This window comes from Hyperolius riggenbachi, chromosome 6 (genome assembly GCF_040937935.1).
Source record: "Hyperolius riggenbachi isolate aHypRig1 chromosome 6, aHypRig1.pri, whole genome shotgun sequence".
Classification (NCBI taxonomy): Eukaryota; Metazoa; Chordata; class Amphibia; order Anura; family Hyperoliidae; genus Hyperolius; species Hyperolius riggenbachi.
This window is the reverse complement of record NC_090651.1, coordinates 329,497,995-329,522,866: the sequence shown is the minus strand read 5'-3', so window position 1 is coordinate 329,522,866 and position 24,872 is coordinate 329,497,995. Positions and strand designations below refer to the sequence as shown.

At 46.2% G+C, this 24,872-nt stretch overlaps 1 long non-coding RNA gene across 1 annotated transcript; it reads right to left on the bottom strand.

Moving 5' to 3' along the window:
- Nucleotides 1–1,079: 1,079 nt before the first annotated feature.
- Nucleotides 1,080–23,950, bottom strand: LOC137521757 (uncharacterized). Its single transcript, XR_011022192.1, has 3 exons — nt 23,820–23,950; nt 10,659–10,791; nt 1,080–1,130 (listed from the first exon to the last, which is right to left on the bottom strand). It is a non-coding gene; the product is annotated as an uncharacterized lncRNA (long non-coding RNA).
- Between the last annotated feature and the right edge of the window lie 922 nt (nt 23,951–24,872).

Here is a 24,872-nt window from a genome sequence, read left to right as displayed (position 1 = left end):
CGCTGCAGTTCTGACCGGGCGTAAACTCTACGTCCCATTGACTGCGCGCCCCAGCCCGTCTCCGACACTGTCGCCGCTCGGTCTCCACAGAAATGTGCTGCCCTGCCGCCTCTATGACGGCAGAGCACTGTGAGCCGGGCAGGAGCCGTTTTCATTGGCTCCTGGCCCTGTCATTCCTGTAAGCCGTTCCCATTGGCTTACATGGAGTGACAGGGTCAGGAGCCAATGGAAACGGCTCCTGCCAGGCTCACAGTGCTCTGCCGTCATAGCGATGGCAGAGAGAGCAGCCTGCAGCGGGGACAGAGCGACGTGACCAGCGGGAGCGGCGGATTTTAGCGGCGATTCGTCGGGAAACGCGGTTTACTGGACCAGCAGCCTCTGGTCCTCAAGGGGGCAGAGGGTGCTGGTCCCGAAGTGGTTAAGTAAACAATGTATAATTAGTAAATAATAGCTCTGAATTTGGGGCTGGTGAGATTAAGGTCTGTTGCACACTACATGCGATTCCAATTTTTTATACAATCTGATTTTTCATTCCGATTAAAAAAGTACTGACTGCTGCAACGCTTTTTTAATCAGAATCAAAAATTGGAACATTGAAAAAAATTGAGTTTTGCGTGTAGTGTGCAAGACAGCAAGACTGCAATGACAGCAAACTGCTAATGAACTGCCTATTTGTTATTTGGAAGTGGGATGGTACACATACCCTAAAACAACCAACAGCCATAATATAATCCTTAGTTACTTAGTACTTAAAGGTAACCTAAACTGAGAGGGATATGGATATTTCCTTTTAATAAATACCAGTTGCCTGGCAGTCCTGCTGCTCTCTTTGGCTGCAGTAGTGGCTGAATCACAGACCTAAAACAAGCATGCAGCTAATCCAGTCTGACTTCAGTCAGAGCACCTGATCTGCATGCTTGTTCAGGGGCTGTGGCTGAAAGCATTAGAGACACAGGATCAGCAGGAGAGTCAGGCAACTGGTATTATTTTAAAAGGAAAAATCCATATGCTTCTCAGTTTAGGTTCCCTTTAACAATTTTTACCGTTATAGCCATACTGGTATTTTTAGCATAATTTTACCTCTTGTGAAGTTTTCAGTGTTGGCTGTGGGATGCAGGACATTTGATGTTCTGAAAATTGAAAGTATGGTAAGTTAAATGTATAAAACTCAGGGCAAAAGTGTGTTTGTTAATCTGCCCCATTAAGCTATCATTGTATGCATAGTAATATAATCTGTTGGACTGACATAGGTGGATTTTGAAAACGTTTTTTTTTTTTTTCAAACAAAGCCGATTCTTAAAGCCAAATTTAAAGCTAACCTGAACCGTATGAGATATTATTTGCATGAGTAGCAGCAACAGATAATAATATATTTATCAATATAAAGGGTTAAATTTTAACTCTGAAGTCTGCAAAGCATCCAGGTCAGTGCGGTAGACAATTTGGTTCATTCAGTTACTAACAAAAAGAAACAATGAACATTTCAACTTTTCACCCTTTTTCATTTTCATTTTCAAATAGGTAAGCAGAACTGAGCTTAAATTAAACTGTTGAAGTAAACAATTGTGTCTTTTTTTCCTATTCCTTAAAATTATTACTTATTTATGTTTTAGAATCCCACAGTTTTATTTTCTGCTTAAACACTAAAAAAAATAGGTTCAATATTTTATTGTCTGAGTCTTTCATACAGTCTGGCAGAGTTTAAAGAGAGAATCTATGAATTATTGGCCTTTTTGTATCTATTCCCTGCACTCAGAAGCTTTTCTCTGCCTGACAAGTGTTTTATGGCTGTAATTCCTTTTCAGCGAGGTTTATACTGTAGTCCAACTAGGTTCTGACTAGAGAGGAACTGTCCCTTGCATACCTGAATGTTTAACCTTTTCAGGCAGAAAAAGAAAACAGCCTAGTCATTTGTATGCTTGGCACTGCACATACACATTTATCTCATGCCACATGTCATCTCAGGCACCTTTTCCCCAAGATTATAATTCTGACACTTTAGCTAGTTATGAACATGGCATTTTAGCATCCTATTTTACACAGTAAGGCTCATGCTTCCATATTGTATAAAGTTTTTATTGTTTCTATTACTTCGTATTCACATTAGATCATAGCTCAAAAAGACAGAACTGCAGTATTTCCAATACTGCATTGCACACATCCTTATTTAGCTCGTATGTGCATTTTACAAGGTGTACTGTTCATAGTATTACCATTCATCTAAAATATCACCTCCTAACTTTCTGAACCACAGTATGAAAATGTAGAAATTAAGATTTCCAATTGTAACGATCCCTCCTGTAGTATGTCCTGTCGGTTGCAGTGGAGCTGCAACCAAGCAGTTTTGATTTCTCTGCTTGCATTTGGTTGCTTAGTTTTGATTGCATTCACAATAAGTCTCATTGCCATCTGCAATTACTCTGCAGTTAAGAGAATCTCAGGATGTTGTTATGAATCCACCTATATCTTGCTGCAGTTGAACTGCAGCCAGACAGCTATGGATTTCTTACATGCATGTTGTTGCATAATTTGGCATGCATTTGTAATGAAAGTCCTTTCCATTCACAGTCAGCTTGCAGCCTTCAATCAGTCTAACACAGGATTGAGTGATTACGATTTAGCTGTGTGGGAATTTGCATGTCTGCTCTCATTGGCTGATGTCCATAGAAAAGCCTGCTCCTCCTCTCACACCTTGCCCATCATAGCTTTCAGCTTAGCCTTAGTTGACTGCTGGGTTCCTTGTATGAAGTTAGAAATTGTATTGCATTTCCTTGCTTAGCATGCTGGGATGGTCATTGCACCCGCAGGGGTACAGTAAAGTCTTTCTATCCTTATAGCTTGGAGACTGCATTCATCACATTGGTGACTGGTAGTATTCCTGCTAGTTCTGTTCCTGTGGACGTAGCTATAGCAGCGGTTGCTCTTATTTGCGTTCCTTCCTGTTTGTCTTGTATGAACTTGTGTGGATGTTTGCTATTGCTGGGGCAGCAATTAGATTGGCATACAATCCTTCTGTCTGTCTGTCCCTGCTGGTCTTGACCCTGTGGACTATCCCGCTGATACGTGAATAGGGCTAGCATAACAAGTGCAATTCAGATTACTAGTGAGAAACAGCGTAGTCAGAGACAGGTTGGCAGAGGTCATTCACGTGAGCAGATGGCTATGGTTCAGAAGGGCTAGGCAAAATCGTAGTCAGAAATCAGGCAGAGTCATACACATAAATCAGACGTCAGTCATATTGGAAGGATCAAACAGGAGAAAAGTCAGGGGCAGGCCAAGTTGTTAGTGTTGGGCGAACATCTAGATGTTCGGGTTCGGGCCGAACAGGCCGAACATGGCCGCGATGTTCGGGTGTTCGACCCGAACTCCGAACATAATGGAAGTCAATGGGGACCCGAACTTTTGTGGTTTATAAAGCCTCCTTACATGCTACATACCCCAAATTTACAGGGTATGTGCACCTTGGGAGTGGGTACAAGAGGAAAAAAAATTAGCAAAAAGAGCTTATAGTTTTTGAGAAAATCGATTTTAAAGTTTCAAAGGGAAAACTGTCTTTTAAATGCGGGAAATGTCTGTTTTCTTTGCACAGGTAACATGTTTTTTGTCGGCATGCAGTCATAAATGTAATACATATAAGAGGTTCCAGGAAAAGGGACCGGTAACGCTAACCCAGCAGCAGCACACGTGATGGAACAGGAGGAGGCGCAGGAGGAGAAGGCCACGCTTTGTGAGACACAACAACCCAGGCCTTGCATGAGGGCAAGAAGCGTGCGGATAGCATGCTTTGTACCGCCATGCAGTCATAAATGTAATAAAGATAAGTGGTTCAATAAACAGGGACCACGCGGCAACGCTAACCCAGCAGCAGCAGACGTGATGGAACAGGAGCAGGCGCAGGAGGAGAAGGCCACGGTTTTTGAGACACAACAACCTAGGCCTTGCATGAGGACAAAAAGCGTGCGGATATAGCAGCAATGCTTTTTGCCGCCATGCAGTCATAAATGTAATACAGATGAGAGGTTCAATAAACAGGGACCGGAAATGCTACACCATCCCAGATGTTCATTGGTCATGTTACTTGGTTGGGGTCCTGGAGTGTTGCGTAGTCATTTCCAATCCAGGATTGATTCATTTTAATTTGAGTCAGACGGTCTGCATTTTCTGTGGAGAGGCGGATACGCCGATCTGTGATGATGCCTCCGGCAGCACTGAAACAACGTTCCGACATAACGCTGGCTGCCGGGCAAGCCAGCACCTCTATTGCGTACATTGCCAGTTCGTGCCAGGTGTCTAGCTTCGATACCCAATAGTTGAAGGGTGCAGATGGATTGTTCGACACAGCTACGTCATCTGACATGTAGTCCTTGACCATCTTCTCCAGGCGATCGGTGTTGGAGGTGGATCTGCACGCTTGCTGTTCAGTGGGCTGCTGCTGCATGGGTGTCAGAAAATTTTCCCACTCCAAGGACACTGCCGATACCGTTCCCTTTTGGGCACTAGCTGCGGCTTGCGTTGTTTGCTGCCCTCCTGGTCGTCCTGGGTTTGCGGAAGTCAGTCTGTCTGCGTACAACTGGCTAGAGGAGGGGGAGGATGTCAATCTCCTCTCTAAAGTCTCCACAAGGGCCTGCTGGTATTCTTCCATTTTGACCTGTCTGACTCTTTCTTCAAGCAGTTTTGGAACATTGTGTTTGTACCGTGGATCCAGAAGGGTATAAACCCAGTAATTGGTGTTGTCCAGAATGCGCACAATGCGTGGGTCACGTTCAATGCAGTCTAGCATGAATTGAGCCATGTGTGCCAGAGTCCTACCAGAATCCTCATCATCCTCTTGTGAGCGTTGTGATAGTTGTTGTGATGCATCATAATCGTCACCTTCCTCCTGGTCTGCTTCTGCTGACCATTCGCGTTGAATTGTGGAAGTCCAACGTGCACCGCTCTGGCCCTCGTCAGTGGTGGCATGAAATTCCTGCTCCAACTCCAGCTGTTCCTCCTCCTCTTCTTCGTCATAGCTGCTGGGGCCAGCGTTCCCTGAGGCGGATGGCCTGATGTTGGTACCATCACGCTGATCATTTTCTCCTTCAGATTCCCCCAGTTGCATCATGACAGCTGTTTCCTTGATTTTCAACATTGACCTCTTCAGTAAACACAGCAGTGGTATGGTAATGCTGACTGAAGAGTTGTCACTGCTCACAAGCAACGTGGATTGCTCAAAATTTTGGAGGACTTGGCAGAGGTCCAACATGTTGGCCCAATCGGATCCACAGAAGCTTGGCAGCTGTCCGGATGCGCCTCGGTACTGCGCCGTCATGTACTGGACCACTGCACTCTTCTGCTCACAAAAGCGTGCTAGCATGTGCAGCGTAGAATTCCAGCGCGTAGGGACATCACACAGCAAGCGATGGTGGGGGAGATTGAAGCGCTCCTGCATCTTGGCGAGTGCCCCCGAAGCAGTACTGGAATTTCTACAATGTTTGGCCACTCGACGCACCTTCAACAGAAGATCGGCCACGCCTGGGTATGTCCTCAGGAACCGCTGAACTACTAGGTTCATCACGTGCGCCAGGCAAGGGATGTGTGTCAGCTTAGCCAACCTTAAAGCGCGAATGAGATTACTCCCATTATCACACACAACCATACCCGGTTTCAAGTCCAGCGGTGCCAGCCACAAATCCGTCTGTTCCTTTATTCCCTTCCAAATTTCCTCCCCTGTGTGCTGCTTATCCCCAAGGCAGATCAGCTTCAGCAACGCTTGCTGACGCATGCCAATAGCTGTGCTGCACTGCTTCCACGATCCTACTGCTGCTGGGTTAGCGTTTCCGGATGAGGTACAGCTTTGAGATGCGTTGGAGGAGAAGGAGTCAGAGAGGTAGGTGCTGCTGTTGTTATCCAGTGGGAGGGACGGCGGTGCAGCTGTTTGCGGCGTGGGCAACACCCGCGCCGTAGCAGGTGAGGAATCGCTGCCAGGCTCCACAAGGTTCACCCAGTGCGCGGTAAGGGAGATGTATCGACCCTGGCCGAACGCACTCGTCCAAGTGTCAGTGGTGAGGTGAACCTTGCAGGCAACGGCATTCTTCAAGCTTCGGGTTATTTTGCTGACCACGTGCTCTTGCAACTCAGGCACTGCAGAGCGCGCAAAGTGGTAGCGGCTGGGAACCACGTAACGTGGGATGGCCACTGACATCATGCCCTTGAAGCTGTTTGTCTCCACCACTCGATATGGCAGCATTTCGCAGGCCAGAAGCTTGGCTATGCTGGCTGTTACTGCCACGGCCCGGGGGTCATTTGCTGGCAATTTCCTCTTGCGCTCAAACATCTCCGACACAGACAACTGAACCGTAGCGCTGCACACGGAAGGGCTGTTGGTTATTGTGTTTGATGAACACTGGGAGACCTCGGAAAGTGACAGTGTCAGCGTCGTCTGATGTTTGTGAATGTTGTGAACCACGCAATGGCTGGGCTACTGCTGCTGCTGAGGCGGGTCTGGTGGTGAGTCTGGTGAACCCAAGGGAGGCAGTGTTGCTGGTACCCTGTCCTGCCGCGTTTGCCCACAGAGTGGGATGTTTGGATAGCATGTGGCGGCTCATGCTGGTGGTGGAGAGGTTGTTAATACTTTTCCCCCTGCTCAGGCGAGTCTTGCACACCTTGCAAATCGCCATGGTAACATCCTCAGTGCAGTCTTCAAAGAAAGCCCAGACTTTGGAGCACCTGCCTCCTTGCTGGCGATTTCTGTTTCCTCCTCTTTTGCCTCTCACTCTAACTTCCACGCTTGTGGTGCCTGAAATTGCGCGCCGCCTACCTTGTGGCACAAGGCGAACTCGTGCAGCAGTGGGTTCTTCAACAGACTCATCTGTGCTGCTGCTACGACGGCGATGTTCTCGTTCACAAATAAAATCTGGGTCTCTGTCCACATTGTCCATACCCTCCTCTTCCATCTCCTCAAACTCGTCATATGTCATTGTGGGGGGCCGCCGCCGTGGAGTAGAGCTCCCCAGAACAACCTCTGCGCAGCTCACTCCAACGTCATCTTCCAGATCTTGTCGGCCGACCTCCTGCAATTGCAACCCCTCCTGCCCAACTTGCTCTGGGATTTGGGTTTCCGAGTCCTCCTCGGACTCGCCTTGTATTTCAGTGCGCGGTGCATTTCCCACAGTTAATGGTTGTGAATCCGGGCACAACATTTCTGGCTGTTCCTCCATTGACCTTTCATAGGTGGAAGTTTGTTGGGCTGGGAATAGCTCCTGCGAATACCCCATTGTGTCCTGAGGTAATTCATAGGACTGGTTATCTGGCAGTTGTGTGCGTGGTGTCGCTGCCGGTTGTGTCAGCTTTGTGCCCACTGGCTCCTTGTAACTGGCTGAGGACTCGGACCTCGTGCGTGATGTGCTGGTGCTGCTTAACCCACTGCTGGACGCTTGAGAGGTCATCCAAGTAATTATCTGGTCCTGTTCTTTTGGATTTGTGAGGGTTGTTGTCCTGGACAACATGGGCGGTATTGAGTGGGTTTTCTTGGGTGCTCCCCTGTGGCCTGTACGTGAACCGTCAGGGGAAACACCTCTTCCCTTGCCCCTTCCTCTTTCACCGGATTTCTTCCTCATTTCACTTATCCTTACAGTACACGCTGACTGGCAGCAGTACAGTGGCAGTACAGAAATGCTATACAGTACCACTATTCCCAGCAGCGACACAGAGCACAATGCTATACAGTGGCGGGTGAGCGGTGTACTACTGTTCCCAGGCCCAGCAGACACAGAGTGGCAGTACACACAATGCTATATAGTCTGGCTAAGCCGTGTACTCAGAGTGTCAGAAAACACAATGCTATATATAGCGTGGCTGAGCGAGGTGCACAGTGGCAGTACACACAATGCTATATTAGTCAGGCTAAGCCGTGTACACAGAGTGTCAGTAAACAATGGTATATAGTCTGGCTGAGCGGTGTACACAGAGTGTCAGTAAACAACGGTATATAGTCTGGCTGAGCGGTGTACACAGAGTGGCAGTAAACACAATGCTATATATAGCGTGGCTGAGCGAGGTGCACAGTGGCAGTACACACAATGCTATATAGTCAGGCTAAGCCGTGTACACAGAGTGTCAGAAAACACAATGCTATATATAGCGTGGCTGAGCGAGGTGCACAGTGGCAGTACACACAATGCTTTATAGTCAGGCTGAGCCGTGTACACAGAGTGTCAGTAAACAATGGTATATAGTCTGGCTGAGCGGTGTACACAGAGTGTCAGTAAACAACGGTATATAGTCTGGCTGAGCGGTGTACACAGAGTGGCAGTAAACACAATGCTATATATAGCGTGGCTGAGCGAGGTGCACAGTGGCAGTACACACAATGCTATAGAGCCAGGCTAAGCCGTGTACACAGAGTGTCAGAAAACACAATGCTATATATATAGCGTGGCTGAGCGAGGTGCACAGTGGCAGTACACACAATGCTATATATAGCGTGGCTGAGCGAGGTGCACAGTGGCAGTCCACACAATGCTATATATAGCGTGGCTGAGCGAGGTGCACAGTGGCAGTACACACAATGCTATATATAGCGTGGCTGAGCGAGGTGCACAGTGGCAGTACACACAATGCTATATTAGTCAGGCTAAGCCGTGTACACAGAGTGTCAGAAAACACAATGCTATATATATAGCGTGGCTGAGCGAGGTGCACAGTGGCGTTTGCCCACAGAGTGGGATGTTTGGATAGCATGTGGCGGCTCATGCTGGTGGTGGAGAGGTTGTTAATACTTTTCCCCCTGCTCAGGCGAGTCTTGCACACCTTGCAAATCGCCATGGTAACATCCTCAGTGCAGTCTTCAAAGAAAGCCCAGACTTTGGAGCACCTGCCTCCTTGCTGGCGATTTCTGTTTCCTCCTCTTTTGCCTCTCACTCTAACTTCCACGCTTGTGGTGCCTGAAATTGCGCGCCGCCTACCTTGTGGCACAAGGCGAACTCGTGCAGCAGTGGGTTCTTCAACAGACTCATCTGTGCTGCTGCTACGACGGCGATGTTCTCGTTCACAAATAAAATCTGGGTCTCTGTCCACATTGTCCATACCCTCCTCTTCCATCTCCTCAAACTCGTCATATGTCATTGTGGGGGGCCGCCGCCGTGGAGTAGAGCTCCCCAGAACAACCTCTGCGCAGCTCACTCCAACGTCGTCTTCCAGATCTTGTCGGCCGACCTCCTGCAATTGCAACCCCTCCTGCCCAACTTGCTCTGGGATTTGGGTTTCCGAGTCCTCCTCGGACTCGCCTTGTATTTCAGTGCGCGGTGCATTTCCCACAGTTAATGGTTGTGAATCCGGGCACAACATTTCTGGCTGTTCCTCCATTGACCTTTCATAGGTGGAAGTTTGTTGGGCTGGGAATAGCTCCTGCGAATACCCCATTGTGTCCTGAGGTAATTCATAGGACTGGTTATCTGGCAGTTGTGTCACAGAGTGACACAGTATCAGATGCCGTGGGACCCCCCACAGGAAGGTAAGATTGTTACATGGGCATAACTATAGCTGCGGTTGCTATTGGTTACACTCCTACTTGTTTGTCTTGTCCGTGCCCGCATGGATGCTTGCTATCGCTGGGACAGCGATTAGATTGGCAAGCATTCCTTCTGTCTGTCTGTTCCTGCTGGTCTTGTCCCTGTGGACGTAACTATAGCTGTGGTTGCTATTAGTTACTCTCCTACTTGTTTGTCTTGTCCGTGCCTGCATGGATGCTTGCTAAAGCTGGGGCAGTGATAAGATTGGCAATAATTCCTTCTGTCTGTATGTTGTCTGTCCTTGTTACTCAGTGTGGTATACATCAGATGCTCAGTGCTGCAGTCGCACTGAGCAACCATTGTGTCTTGTTTATTGTGGCAGTTATCAGAAGCTCAGAGCTGCGGTCGCTCTGAGCAATCTTGCTCCCTTGTTCATAGCATTCGTTCTGTCTGTCTGTTGTCTGTCCTTGTTACTCAGTGTGGTGGACATCAGATGCTGAGTGCTGCGGTCGCACTGATCAACCATTGTGTCTTGTTTATTGTGGTGGTTATCAGAAGCTCAGAGCTGCGGTCGCTCTGAGCAATCTTGCTCCCTTGTTCATAGCATTTGTTCTGTCTGTCTGTTGTCTGTCCTTGTTACTCAGTGTGGTGGACATCAGATGCTGAGTGCTGCGGTCGCACTGATCAACCATTGTGTCTTGTTTATTGTGGTGGTTATCGGAAGCTCAGAGCTGCGGTCACTCTGAGCAATCTTACTTCCTTGTTCATAGCTCCTGGGGTGATCTGTTTAATCTCCTCCACAAGAGCAATCTCGCTCTATCACCTAATAACACCCAGCTGCATAGTCTTGCTTGCTCTGGTGGTACTCTGGTTTTCCCAGCCTTAGCTGCTATACCTTGCACGTTAAGACCTGGGGGAAACCGAAGTCTGGAGACATATTCAGTGTCCTGTTCAAGCGGGGGCTTGTCTATAGGTGAAGACCATGGGCTGAGCTCAGAGCTATGGCACTAGATTGGGGTGTAGCGGCTGAAGGAAAACAATAGATCTGCCAGGCATTACACCAATATGCAGGATAAGCTCAGTGCTACAATCACTCCGCTGAATCCAAAATGCTACATATCATCATTAATGACGTATTATATTGATATAATCAAATGCAGTACTACTTACTTCTTGGGTTGCTTGCGTATGACAAAAAGGTATAGTAAAGCAGCAAAAAGAGCCAATAGTAACACAGCTACAATCACAATCACAATGACTATTGGTATCGTGTTGGCAGCTCCTTTGCCTTCGGAAGATATTTCTGATAAAAGAAAAAATTCCAACTGTCAGAGAAACACATTTCATTCTCTTTGATTTAAAAAATGTATCATTTGGCAAATATTTTTTGTATACCCAGACGGTGGAATTCCACCATCCAAGTTGCTTTCTTTGTATAGACCTAATTTTGCATGGGCGTGTTATAGATGATCTATTCTCCTCGTAGCAATAGAGTATTATATTGTGTAAACTATCGGTAAAAGCAAGACGTTATGAATCAGAGTGATACCATTTATTGGCTAACTTAAAGAGACTCTGTAACATCAAAAACATCCCCTGGGGGGTACTCACCTCGGGTGGGGGAAGCCTCCGGATCCTAATGAGGCTTCCCACGCCGTCCTCTGTCCCACGGGGGTCTCGCTGCAGCCCTCCGAACAGCCGGCGACTGTGCCGACTGTCAGTTCAATATTTACCTTTGCTGGCTCCAGCGGGGGCGCTGTGGCTGCTTTTGGCTCCGAAGTAGACGGAAATACCCGATCTCAGTCGGGTCCACTCTACTGCGCAGGCGCCAGAACTTGTGCCTGCGCAGTAGAGCAGACCCGACGGCGATCGGGTATTTCCGCCTACTTCGGAGCCGACAGCCGTCAGAGCGCCTGCGCAGGAGCCGGGAAGGTAAATATTGAGGTCATCTTGCACGGAGGGCTGCAGCGTGACCCCTGAGGGACGGAGGACGGCGTGGGAAGCCTCATTAGGATCCGGAGGCTTCCCCCACCCGAGGTGAGTACCCCCCAGGGGACGTTTTGACGTTACAGATTCTCTTTAAAGAAAACCTGAACTGAAAATTAAAAGTCAAAATAAACATACACAAGCCATACTTACCTCCCATGTAGTATACTCCTCAATCTCTTTCTCCTTTCCTGCGCCCACTGTGATCAATGGAATTTTCTGTCCTCCATTTTGAAAATGGCCATTACCCCATAACAGATTCCTGGTCAGGACACTGTTAAACTGTAATATCGCCCACTTGAGCCATAGGGTAACATGGACATTACCTGGCACGTCAGTTGTCCTCTCAGCTATAACTGACATCAACTGATATATAACGGACAACAACTGATATATTTCAGTTCTGACAAAATATTGTCAGAACTGGAAGGGATCATTGTCAGAAGAAAATGGTGAGCTTCTGAGAGGAACTGATGGCAAGGCAAGTTAGGCAACTATGTCATGTTCATTTGAAGTTACCTCATGTGTTTATTTTAAGTAATTTTACTCAGTTCAGGTTCCCTTTAAAAAGAAAAAGAGTAATCTTTCTCCAATCAGCCTTCTTCAGACTCAACAGCAAACAACAACAAATAACATTTGTAAAGCGCTTTTCTCCCGTAGGACTCAAAGCGCGTAAGCATGGCTCCGACCAATAATTGGTTGATTGGTAAGTCGTGGTACAAAGGAAGAATTCTAGAAGTCTGGAAATGCCAGGCTAAACAGGTAGCTTTTCAGTCTTGATTTGAATAACTTGAGGGATGGAGCTGCCTTTACTGAGTGTGGTAGTGAGTTCCAAAGAATAGGGGCAGCATGACAGAAAGCTCTGTCTCCAAAGGTTTGGAGGTGAGCTCATAAGTTAACTTACAAGCAGAATGGATACAATATTTGTCTAGGCAGAAAAGAAAAATTAAATACGACCAACTTTGTAGCAGTATAAGAAATTACTATCCTTGTTCAAACTTCTATCTACAGTTTTGAATCAATGTATACATTTTGTTTCTGCTATTAGTCTTTCTTTCTGTGTTTTAAAGCCATCCTTTAAAGTAAACCAGAAATCATTAAAGTGGACCTGAACTCTTGCACAGGTTAGAAGGAAAACATAGAGGAATGCACCCTGAATGTATTTAGAGAGTTTAGCCTGTGTAATTCCCCTCATTTGTGTCTAATCACAAGCTGTAATTTAATCCCCTCCCCCCCCCCCCCCCGTGTCACATGACTGCCTATGGCAGATAAGCAGATAAGGTACAGTAGCAGCAGACTGCAAGCTCAACCACAAAAAAATCTTTGTTACCAGGGAGTCAACCAGCATACACCCGGATCCACCAAGGGTGTGGGACAGTAATACAGTAAAGAAAAGATAGCTGGGTCTCCACCTGGATTTAATAAGCAAACAGCTTAAGTATTTATTTCCACCATAGCAATGAGACACAATGTTTCGGCCTGGCGGCCTTTATAACACTTGATAAAGGCCGCCAGGCCGAAACGTTGTGTCTCATTGTTATGGTGGAAATAAATACTTAAAGAGGAACTGTAACGACAAAACGGCCCCTGGGGGGTACTCACCTCAGGTGGGGGAAGCCTCAGGATCCTAATGAGGCTTCCCACGCCGTCCTGCGTCCCTCGGGGGTCTCGCTGTAGCCCTCCGAACAGCCGTGACGCAATATTTACCTTCCTGGCTCCTGCGCAGGCACTCTGATGGCTGTCGGCGCCGAAGTAGGCGGAAATACCCGATCACCGTCGGGTCTGATCTACTGCGCAGGCGCAAGTTTCCGGCGCCTGCGCAGTAGAGCGGACCCGACGGAGATCGGGTATTTCTGTCTATTTCCGTGCCGAAAGTCGCCACAGCGCCCCCGCTGGATCCAGCAAAGGTAAATATTGAAGCTACAGTCGGCTCTGTCGCCGGCTGTTCGGAGGGCTGCAGCGAGACCCCCGTGGGACAGAGGACGGCGTGGGAAGCCTCATTAGGATCCGGAGGCTTCTCCCACCCGAGGTGAGTACCCCCCCGGGGAGGTTTTTGTTGTTACAGAGTCTCTTTAAGCTATTTACACAAATCCAGGTGGAGACCCAGATAAGCAGATAAGCCCATTTGAAAGTGCAAACAATATGTTTGCTTCCATGAATCAGGAAGTAGAAACTGTGCAGATTTATTTTAGGATTTGTATCGGCTGTAACAAAGAAATGTTTTTTGTTTAAGTGTTATTATGCTGTTGGGTATCTTTTAGAGCAGAAAGGAGTTCTGAGTTCAGGTCCACTCTAAATGCAAAGAAACAATACGTACCTGGGGGTTCCTCCGGCCCCATAAACACTTGTGAGGCCTCCGCCGTCCTCCCACGGTCTGCCGTTCAGCCGCGTTCAGCCCTGGTAATTGCTTCAGTTGTGTTAGTTTGGGTCTTCTGCGCATGCGCAGGAGGTCTGTATACGCGCAGAAGACCCAGACTGGACTCAACTGAGCCAGGTACTGTAGCTGATTGCTGCTGATCGGCAGACCACGGGAGGATGGTGAGGGACTCACACGTGATCATTGGGGTGGTGGAAGCCCCGGGTATGTATCAAATATTTGTATTTAATGATCTCTGGTACACGCTAAAGCAGTAAGTTAACTTCTAAACCCTCTGTGCCAGCCTAAGCCTCAGCTATGTGAGGACTGAGGAAACAAAGGGCCTTATCTATTTGTCACAAACTAGCTAACATCTTGTAAGGACTCCCTTTGGATGTTCTGTTGTAATTAAGGCATCTTAATGACATTTATGTATGTTTGCAAAACAATGTATGCATCTCCTTTTGAAGTCAAATGTATATAAGCTGTGTTTTCTAACATCTTCTCATCATAAGGTATTAATTGAGTCTGAAGAAGGCTTATCAGCCAATAACGTACTTGCCAATAAATCCTGATTAAAATCTTCTTGCTATTCTCCTAGGGGAATAACTACTGCAGAAGACTTCAGGGAGAGGCATGTTGTAAATATGATCAAGTCTTTGTAGTTATCTATAGTTCTAAGCTATGCCAGCCTGCATAAGTGAGAAGGGGTTAAATCATAAAAGTGTGTGTGTGGGTGTTTGATCATGCCAATTTTTTTTTAGTTTAATTGCAAAAAAGAATGTAGCTCCCCCAAGCTTTCTTTGACCCCTTTTCACCTGTGCTGGCTGGTATAACCAGAATGGCTGAGTCAACCTGTGTGGTGCCCCGCCATGCTAAGTTATACTGTAATCCTCTAAAAGAGGGTAATATACTGTGTAGTATACTGTGTTAAAGAGAACCCGAGGTGGGTTTGAAGAATATTATCTGCATACAGAGGCTGGATCTGCCTATACAGCCCAGCCTCTGTTGCTATCCCAAACCCCCCTAAGGTCCCCCTGCACTCTGCAATCCCTCATAAATCACAGCCATGCTGCTGACAAACAGCTTGTCAGAGCTGGCTGTGTTTATCTCTATAGTGTCAGTCTGCTGCTCTCCCCGCCTCCTGCAGAACTCCAGTCCCCGCCTGCATCCCTTCCCTCCCTGCTGATTGGAGGGAAGGGACAGGGGCAGGGACCGGAGCTATGCAGGAGGCGGGGGAGCAGCTGAGACTGACACTACAGATGTAAACACAGCCTCACAGCACGGCTGTGATTTATGAGGGATTGCAGAGTGCAGGGGGACCTTAGTGGGGTTTGGGATAGCAACAGAGGCTGGGCTATATAGGCAGTTCCAGCCTCTGTATGCAGATAACATTCTTTAGACACACCTTGGGTTCTCTTTAATGCATTTCTATGTGTGAAGTAAACTTAGCATCTAAGGCTAAAATTCCCCTTAGAGATTAGCATGGTGAAACTAAAACGGTGCATGGAGAGAGAAGCCTAAGCACTCAGATGGTAGCATAGACTGGGCGACCATGTATACAAAGCAGCGGAATCTTCTGGAAGCTCCGCGCGGCCAGTCAGAGAGCACAGCGCAGGCTCAGAGGGGCAGAGCGCACGAGACACAGCCAGAGAGAACTGTTTTTAGCCAGTGTCCCTCAGCGCGCTAGAGGAGTCAGGAGGCGGCGGTGAGAGGGAGAGGAGGCTGGTGAGAGAACGTCCACAGCAGTCACCTCATGAGGAAAAGAGGGGACCTGGCGGCAACCCAGAGACCACCAGCAGAGAGAGAAGGGCAGCGGTAACAGAGCCAGACAGTTACCAGTGGCCAAGTGCAGTGCTTGCAGGCAAGATCCGAGCTAGCGTGGAAAGAGGGAGACCCTGACAGGCCAGATGAGTATAGGCCTTGCGCCAGCTACAAGCCACAGTGTGTGTGTTTAGAAAAGGGCCAGAGTTCAGTGAAGGTTTGCTGAGTATAGAGACAGTTAACCCCAGTTACTGAAGAGGCATATTCTGATGAAAGTGGTGAAACTAAAAACTGCCTGTTTGATAAAGCCTTAAAGAGGCAGTGACATTGTGATGATAATCAGTTTATTGATGCAAGTTAGTGCTGACCAGCCAAAAGAATAGAAACTGCAACCAAGTATATTAAGTGTGAGTGCCTTTCTATCATCAGAAAAGTGATCAGCCTCCATTAAGCCCCTCCTCAAAACTGACACAGTTAGCCATTCGCAGTAATCCTGATTCAAAGACATTGTTCCTGTCAATCTGCTTCAAGTCATCAGTTCATCAGTTGATGTGTTCTGCAGTGTTTGCTAAAAGCCTGAAATAAGAAGTGAACCAAAGTGTGATTTATGTATTAACTTAGTGCATGGCCTGAGAGAGAGAAAGATAACAAAAGCTGTGGAGATAAAGAGAACCTGTCAGTGAGAGATAACTGAGTCTGTTAACCTGTTAGCATTAAAGAGGAGAAGTGTAGGAGGAGTTTCACTGCATCTTGTGTTACTAAAGTGAACTACAGTGAAAAGCGGAGTGACATTTGAGAGAGATATAGAGTTAACAAAGTTGGATTTACAAGTTTTGCAACGTAACAAAAGAGCTTATTCAGCCTAAAGTTCAAATAGCATAAGAAAAGAGTTATATTGAAGGGGTGAGATATTGATGGTATAGCTAGGTGCATTGGTCAATTTTGTGATTTTTTTTTGTTTATTTTTATTACTCTAACCCCTTTTTGATTGTTTGATTCTTTCTTTATTTTGTTTATTATTTTGGGAAGCCCTATCCAAACAAGTGGTGCTCAAGAGTATAGTGAGTTGAGAGATACAGTATAAAGAGCAAAAGTCTGAGAGATCTTCTGAGTAAAGTGAACATTCTTTTGGATGCCATATTGCCAACCAACGAACTGTGGAAACTGTTCAGTACCATATTGAAGAGAGTCACAAGTTCCCTAAGGTTTTGCTGAGCAATATAGCTTGGACTTGGCTGCAAGGGACTGAGACTGTATAGGAACTGAATTGCTCAGTAGACCTGTCCCTGCCCAAGCCCCTATACCTCAGTAATGGTACTGTGATTTAAAGGTGTTGTATTGTAAAGTGGTTGATGATTGTACAAGAAGACCTGTTGTAGCTCAAATCTATCTTAAAGTTTTTGTGTAACTTAAAGGAATACTATCAATACCCAAGTGTTATAAAATGACAATGTACAAATAATGTCTAAGTAGCTGTGTAAACATTTTCCTATTTTTCATGTTAAATATCAGAGGCAAAAGCTTTAATTAACTGTGTGTAGGGTTTAGCTCTATTGGGACAAATCATTCCCAAAGGGGTGTCTGTTTCAATGCACTCCCTTATTTCCAGTGTTGATTTTTGCATATCAGACTACAGAGTATTTTCCCTGAAAGCCAACAAAAATCTATGAAAAGCTGAGGTGTCACAGACAATTACACTGTTTAAAACAAGTTACATTTTCTCTGCTCTCTTGCAGGCTTCTCAGAAACATGCAGCTTCTTCTGAGAGCTCTCTGACACACAGTTACACAGAGTTAACTACACTGTGAGGGAAACTCCCCTCCCCTCATTAACTCTCCTGTCAGAAATGAGCAGACAGTGCCTTCAGTTCAGTGTGAAAGGAATTTGTTACAGATAAAAAAAGAGATAAGTAAATTTAATGTATGCATCATTATTTACCAGCACTTCAGCAACTCTCTCAAACTCAGGTTAAAAAATACATTAATCAATAGTATCCCTTTAACCTTTTTATTCTGCAGCTTTTACCGGTGCACCAGCTGTGAAGAGAAAAATATTGTATTATTTTGACCTGTGATGTGCAAGGGAAGTGTATTTTGTTGTTGAAGTGTTACTGGTTGAGAGAAGTTACCAGTGACTACTGTTAGGTCACAAATAAATCCTTGATAATTGCATATGAGTTAGTGTGGATTCCTCTCAGCCGGGGCCGAGTGCTAGCGGATAAATCGGGTTACAATACCAGGCCAGCCCACATGGTACATAATATGGATGGACCTTGTAAGAGGGGTGACAAATATCACTGCTCTACATAGTGCCTGCTGCAGTTTCCCATTGGACCACAATGGACCAATGGTGAGCTCAACCAAGATGGCAGAAAAACATAAGGCCTCATGGACATTAGCAAACACAGATGGCTGTGCGTTCGGAATGGAACACAATGCATGTGATCACATGCTATCTGTGTTGCTGTCCATTGCATTGCTGATCCCAATCATTACAATGAATGATTCAGCGCTGAGTTTTGTAAAAAATGCATGTACCAGTTCAGCATCGCAATGCACTGCTGCGCAGAACAATAATGAGGACGTCAGACAGTGCAGTCTATGATGTTCATGCATGTTCATGTACATAGCACACTATACAGATTGCTGAAATGTGCACCACAATGTGTATAGTGTGAATTAGGCCTTAAACAGCAAAAGCCAGGAATGTATTAAAAAAGGCAAGCAAACAGAAATACCCTGCTCATGGCCAAAGTCCCCACTCCCTTATTTCAAAATTCGACTAGCTGTTGCTTGAAGCAAAAAAGTACTAATACATTGATGATGACCAGACTCTAAAATTGCAATCATGTGACTGTACATTCTCTCTTCTTCTAAAAGCTATTTTAAAGAGACAGACCATAATTGTTATATAACCATTACTAGTGAACATCACCCAAATTGGGTAAGAGGGGTCCCTAAGGGTCAAATGGTAAGGATGAGGCGTATATAAATTTGGCCATGGGGGAGGAGCTAAATACATTTTTAAGCAGTCACTGGATCGGCAAACTCTATCCCCTGAATGAGTCATAGTACATGACGAAACTAGTAGGGAGGAGTCTTGCCGACACAGTGGATACTCGCCGGAACGGAAGATAGAAGGAACAGCAGTGCAGCCGGTAATAGCTTGTGGCGGGGAGGACATAACGCGGCGGTCAGCCCGGGAGACCGCGCGGGATGGAACCCGCTTCCAAACTTTCCAAAAGCTGTTAAATACTGCATCTAACACGTGAGTGCAACTTTTAAATAAAGATTTTAATGTTTTAAAACTATATTGCGCAATGAGAGGCTTTTTGCTTCATACCCTAAGGCCATAAGAACAAGTGCTTTATGAGCCGTGAACTCGGAATATCATTTACCTGCCTGACTGTGGTTTAAGAAGTGTCGTGGAAGGCGAGGGGAGCCTATGTAATGCCCCAAAGGTGCTTTTGCTACTGTTATCGTAGCATATTGAATAGGTGAGTCGCACTCTTGAAGGGTGATTATTCTTGGTGGAGGAATACTATTAAGGAAGCGCTGCTGACAATCACCTTGTCCAAGTTCAATGGCATACAGTACCTATAATTAAACCTCTGGGAGATTTGGGCGCAGGGTAAAGCCGAAAAATGGTTCACCTTGCTCCTGCTTCCCGGTGGCGTTAATTAATATTCCCCCTAAAGGTCGCTGTGGATTTCGGACGCCAGCTATTGCCACCAGTTTTTAATAAATAATTTGGGCGCTGTCTATTGAGGTGCCCAAATTACTGTCTGAGCGCCGATATAGCTGTAATTCCTATTACGGCCTATGGTGGTGCCGGCTCCACCAAAGTTTCCACCGCTGTTCTTACAGTGCTCCAGTTCAGGGGGGCCCCAGGTTACTTTTGCCCCAGGGCCCCACTGTAGCTAGAACCGGCCCTGATTAGAACATCCTTTGATGAAGCCCTACAGATTTGTTTTAGTGTTTTTGTGACCCTTTTTTTTTCAGAAAAGGCAGATAGAAAATTACTTTTTGTGGGCCATCACTGAACCACAAAGACAGTCACAGGTTTCAGCCATTGTGAAACAAAGGGAACAAAGAGATTTCTCAAGCCTGGTATTGGTATTGTTGTCTGTGTGCAAGAAGAAAAGGCTGCTGAAATGAGGAAACTCATTTCAGGGGCTTGACTCACAAAAGTGTAATAACTGCTATCACAGCAGTTATGACGCGATCTGCCGCACGCAAAGGTTTTCACCTGCACAGCGTTACTTCACGTGATGAACAAAGGTTTGCGCGCGATCACGTGCGTGTTTCATGTGAAACATGCACGTGATCGCCATTCAAACCTTCGCTTATCACGTGAAGTAACGATGTGCGCGTGAAAACCTTTGTGCGCGGCAGATCGCATCATAACTGCTGTGATAGCAGTTATTACGCTTTTGTGAATCGAGCCCCAAGTGTGATACATATCTAAGTAGAAGGAAAGCTCTGGGTACCATAGAGCTGTCTTCGGTTTCTCCTGTCATTCCTGCACTGTTCACAGTTAAAGTTATTCAACCTGTTAGGTCAAATAGCTCTTCGGCACTTCTTCAGAACCATGCCAGTGTGGAGTACCTCTGAAGATAAGTGTATCCATACTGTACATGCGCGTGTGTGGACTCATTCATACGCAGTACGGATGCTCACATGCATCCCTGAGTAGTTCTGAAGGCTGCCATCAGAGTGCCAACGGTGTGCCTAGAAGGATGAGTAGCTATAACTGGGTTTGGGGCAGGAATGATAGGATGGACCGAGGACTGGGAAGGTTTTATTCTATCTAGAGCCATCCCTATATTCAGATACAGTATGTATCAAACTCAGTTCAGGATTGTTTTTAACATGTCTGCATTCATGCAGTTAAAGGGACACAGAGCTGAAAATCCGCCTGGATTGCTCCCACGCAGCCGTCCTCCACTGCCCGCAGCTTCGGGAACCAGATCCCCGCACTTCCGTCATCGCGGCCAGTCTACGCAAGAGAAGTGCGCCCTCTACGTTTCTGTCCAGCGGCTGCTGGAGAGATACGCAAACGGTGCACTTCTCTTAAGCTAGACTGGCTCCGACTGACGGCAGTATGGGGACCTGGTACCGGAGCTGCAGACATCAGAGTGATCCAGGTGGATGGGGCTGGAGGAAGCCTCAGGCAGGGCCGGGCCGAGGCAGAGGAGAGAGAGGCTCCAGCCTCAGGGCGCTGTGTAGGAAGGGGCACACTCAGCTCAGCTATCATTTCTATATTGTGTTTGAAGCAGAGACAAATAAGAGAAGTGGATACATGACAGTGACTGCAAGCCAGATAACTAGAGATTAAGGTGTTGGGTGGGTTGGGGGCCCTGGGGCGCCTCTTAGTCTAATAGAAATCAGTGTGTGACGGCTGGGGTGGGAGGGATGGAGGGGCGCAGTTTGGTCTCTTAGCCTTGGGTGCTGGAGGACCTTGTCCCTGCTCTGGCCTCAGGCATGTATAAAATGTTTTTAAATTTTTGAGCTCTGGAATACTTTAAAGCAGTGTGGTCAGCCATACTATCCCAGGTAAAAAAAACAAAAAAAACCTGCATATAAGTAGAAAAATACTTGTTTTACTAATACAACATGTATTATACTGTTCACATTTTATTTACAGTGAATTTTATATAGTAAATAAAGAGAAAACTGTTTCAGGCATTTTCCATTTTCACTTCCTCTGACTGAAGCCAATCCTGATGTCATTTCCTCCCTTTTGAAGCTAACAATCCTGCTTTAAAGAACATTTTCTACATAAAATTAATGTAGAAGTTGGGCTCATTTTTCAGCATGTGACAAACTTACAAATTCCGTTTCACTAAACTTTTTGCATTTTTCGCAGGTTTGGGGACGGGCTGACACATTGGTTTATACATGTCAAAAATGCAGAGTTTCCATCTCTGGATAATAGGGTTACGGTACCTCTCTGATAAGTTAAAGGGAACTTGAAGAAGTGAAAGGAATAGGGAGGCTGCCATCTTCTTTCTTTTTGCCTGACTTCTGTGCTGAGGCTCTGCATCTCTCTGATACTTCAAGTCTCTGACCCAGAATGAGCATGCAGATCAAATGCTTTGACTTTGTTCTGACTTCACTGCATGCATGCTTATTGTAGGTGTGTGACTCAAAAACAACTTAAAGGGAGCCAAGAGGGATCTGGATGTTTCCTTTTAAACAATACCATTTACTTGACTCTCCTACTGATCTCTTTGGCTGCAGTAGTGGCTGAATCACACACCTGAGACACGCATGCAGCTAATCCAGTCTGACTTCAGTCAGAGCACCTGATCTGCATGCTTGTTTATGGGCTGTGGCTAAATGTATTAGAGGCACAGGTTCAGCAGGAGAGTCGGGCAACTGGTATTATTTTAAAAGGAAAAATCCACATCCTTCTCAGTTTAGGTTCCCTTTAAGCCTAAAGCTCAGCGTGACAGGCAGGCAACTGGGAAGCAAGAAAAAAGGGCACCAGCTGAGGGTGGGCGAAAAGGGCACCGCCATAGACTCTAATGCAATTATCCGTAATATGGCGAAAAAAGCAGAAAAAAGGTGCCACGATAAATATTGATAACAACATTAGAACATTACAGTTTTGGTTAGGGTTAGGTGCCACCAGGGGAGTGGTTAGTTTTAGGCACCACCAGGGGAGGGTTCTGTGTGAGAGTAGGGTTGGGTTAAGCTGTATTGTTGAATTACGCAACGATTTTTAACGTTTGCCGTACATTGTTTCATTTTTATTTCCCAACTGTTTTTACAACGGTATGTATTGTTAACCAAGTTTGACAGCAATGTTTATCGTTATATGATTTCGTTATCCACCAGCTCCATTTCGTTATCCAGCCGGGCCCTTTTTTCACAGCGCCCTTTTTTTCATGCTCGCGGTAACTGGCATTGTTTATACGGGGATGGCAGCCTCTGTACTCCTCTCACTTCAGGCTCCCTTTAAATGCCTGTTTTTTTGTCCTTGCAGAAACTATAGCCCACAGACAAAAACAGCTGAGACTTATTGCTGCTCAGTGTTAACAGCCAATCAGATGATCACTTTAATGATTTTGATCATACTGGGGGGAAATGAATGGAAATTGTTTGGGGGTTGAGGACAGCAATAAGAGTAGCTCTGCCTTTCTCCAAATAATTATGCATTCCTTCCTGCCAGTGGCGTAGCTAAGGAGCTGTGGGCCCCGATGCAAGTTTTACAATGGGGCCGCCCAAGCACTCTATCATAGTCCCCAACAGTCCCGATTTGATCGGGACTGTACCGATTTGGGGGGCCCCTCCCGCCATCCCGCGCTGCCCCCCTTCTGTCCCGGCCGCTGGGCAGAGAGAAGGAAAAAAATTGATCGAGGCACCAGCCCCGGGGATCTGCATGCGGGATGGATTACCGCCGCTATTTATTTCTCCCTCCCTCCTTCCTAATGTGTCCCCCAGTGTCCCCGGCTTCCCCCCGCACAGTAATATGGGCAGCGGAGCGGGCAGTGAGTCATACCACTGCCTCTCCGCTGCGTACCGGGATCTCCTCTGATCTTCTCGCTTCCTGTGACGTCACAGGAAGCGAGAAGATCAGAGGAGATCCCAGTACGCAGCGAAGAGGCAGTGGTAAGACTCACTGCCCGCTCCGCTGCCCATATTACTGTGGAGGGAGGGAGAAGGATAATGATGGCGGCGGCGGCCATACATGCCGCATACCGGGCGGGCTGGTGCCTCGATCGGCTTTTTTTCCCCCCTCTCTCTGCCTGGCCACCCCCCTCCTCCTCCTCACCACCACCACCCCGGCACCCTCCCATTTGGGAGTAATTTAATAACAAAATTATTTAAAAAAAAACAAAACTTTTTTTTCCCCCTGGGGTGGGCGTGACTAGTGGGTTGGGGGCGTGGCCAGGGGTGTGGCCTAATTGTCCCGTTTTGGGACATTGAAATGTTGGGAGGTATGACTCTATACATAACAAAAGATACGGCGCACCAAAACCTGCCAATGGCAACTACAGTCTCGGAGGTGCAAGAAGGGGATGGGGAACAGCTTGTTAATGATTACCACCAATCAAAGTATCTATAGAAGTAATTATTATGAGCACATGACCAATCGAGAGCTAATACTGTACTTGAGAGAGGGCCCTTCAGGTCCCCTCTGGCCCAAGGGCCCCTATTGCTACACCCCTGCTTCCTGCTGACAATTATGTTATTTGGGTACCATGTCTGTGAACTTACCAAATGTTGTATTGACATATACTGTAGCCAAATCACTGTTTTGGGTTATGTTGTTAATAGCCACGCATGTGTAATTCCCCTCATTTTGGGGGTTATTTTGATCTACATAGAGAGTGTCCTCATGGCTGATTAAATCTTTTTCATCGAACCACCATTCGTATCTGGGCAGCGGATCAGAGTCAGAGAAGCATTCCAGTACAACTGAGGAATTTTCAAGTGGCCAAACTGTTATTTCGGTGTATTCTGGTCCATCTGCAGAATCGAAACACTTCAGAGTCAGTACAACCAAAAGAAAACATGTAAACACTGAATTAGTGATACAGAGAAATAAATGCATATAATGTCTTGCATACAGTAAAAGGTGAACTCTGAGGTTCAGTATTGTTGGAGCTCGTCCCCATAACGTCAGCACGACCGCGTGAGACGCAAAAGGAGAAACCCGACCAGGAAGCTGGCCTGGCCAGGCGAGCCACCGGAGAAGAGCCTCCAGAGCGGCGTCGAGGGCACGTCCTGTCTGCCACGGGCTGGAGGAAGCCCCAGATAAGTGGATTAGTATTTTTTTTTTTTTTTAAACTCTGTAGATCTTCCCTTTAAGTGAGTTAACCCTCTTATTGTTGCCCCCTTACAACTTTGTAGGGAGCGGGGAAGTAAGATTAACTACTTCCCAATCACAGGTTTTTTCCCCTTCAAACCAGAGCAATTTTCACATCACGCTCCTCCCATTCATTCACCATTCACTTTATTGTTACTTAGCACATAGAAATGATCTATATATTGTTTTTTTTTGCCACAGATTGAGCTTTCTTTAGGTGGTACTTTTTGCTAAAAATTATATTATTTTATATGCATTTTAAAGGGAATAATACTAATAAAAAAAATGTGTTATTTCTCAGTTTTCAGCCATTTGTCTCGGTTATTAAAAGATTTAAATTCTGTCTCTAGCACAATGTATGGTGATAATATTTTATCTGGAAATAAAGGTGTATTATTTCTGTTTTGTGAATTTTAATACTATATCTAATTGCAAGCCTTTATTTGCAAAATTAACAGTAA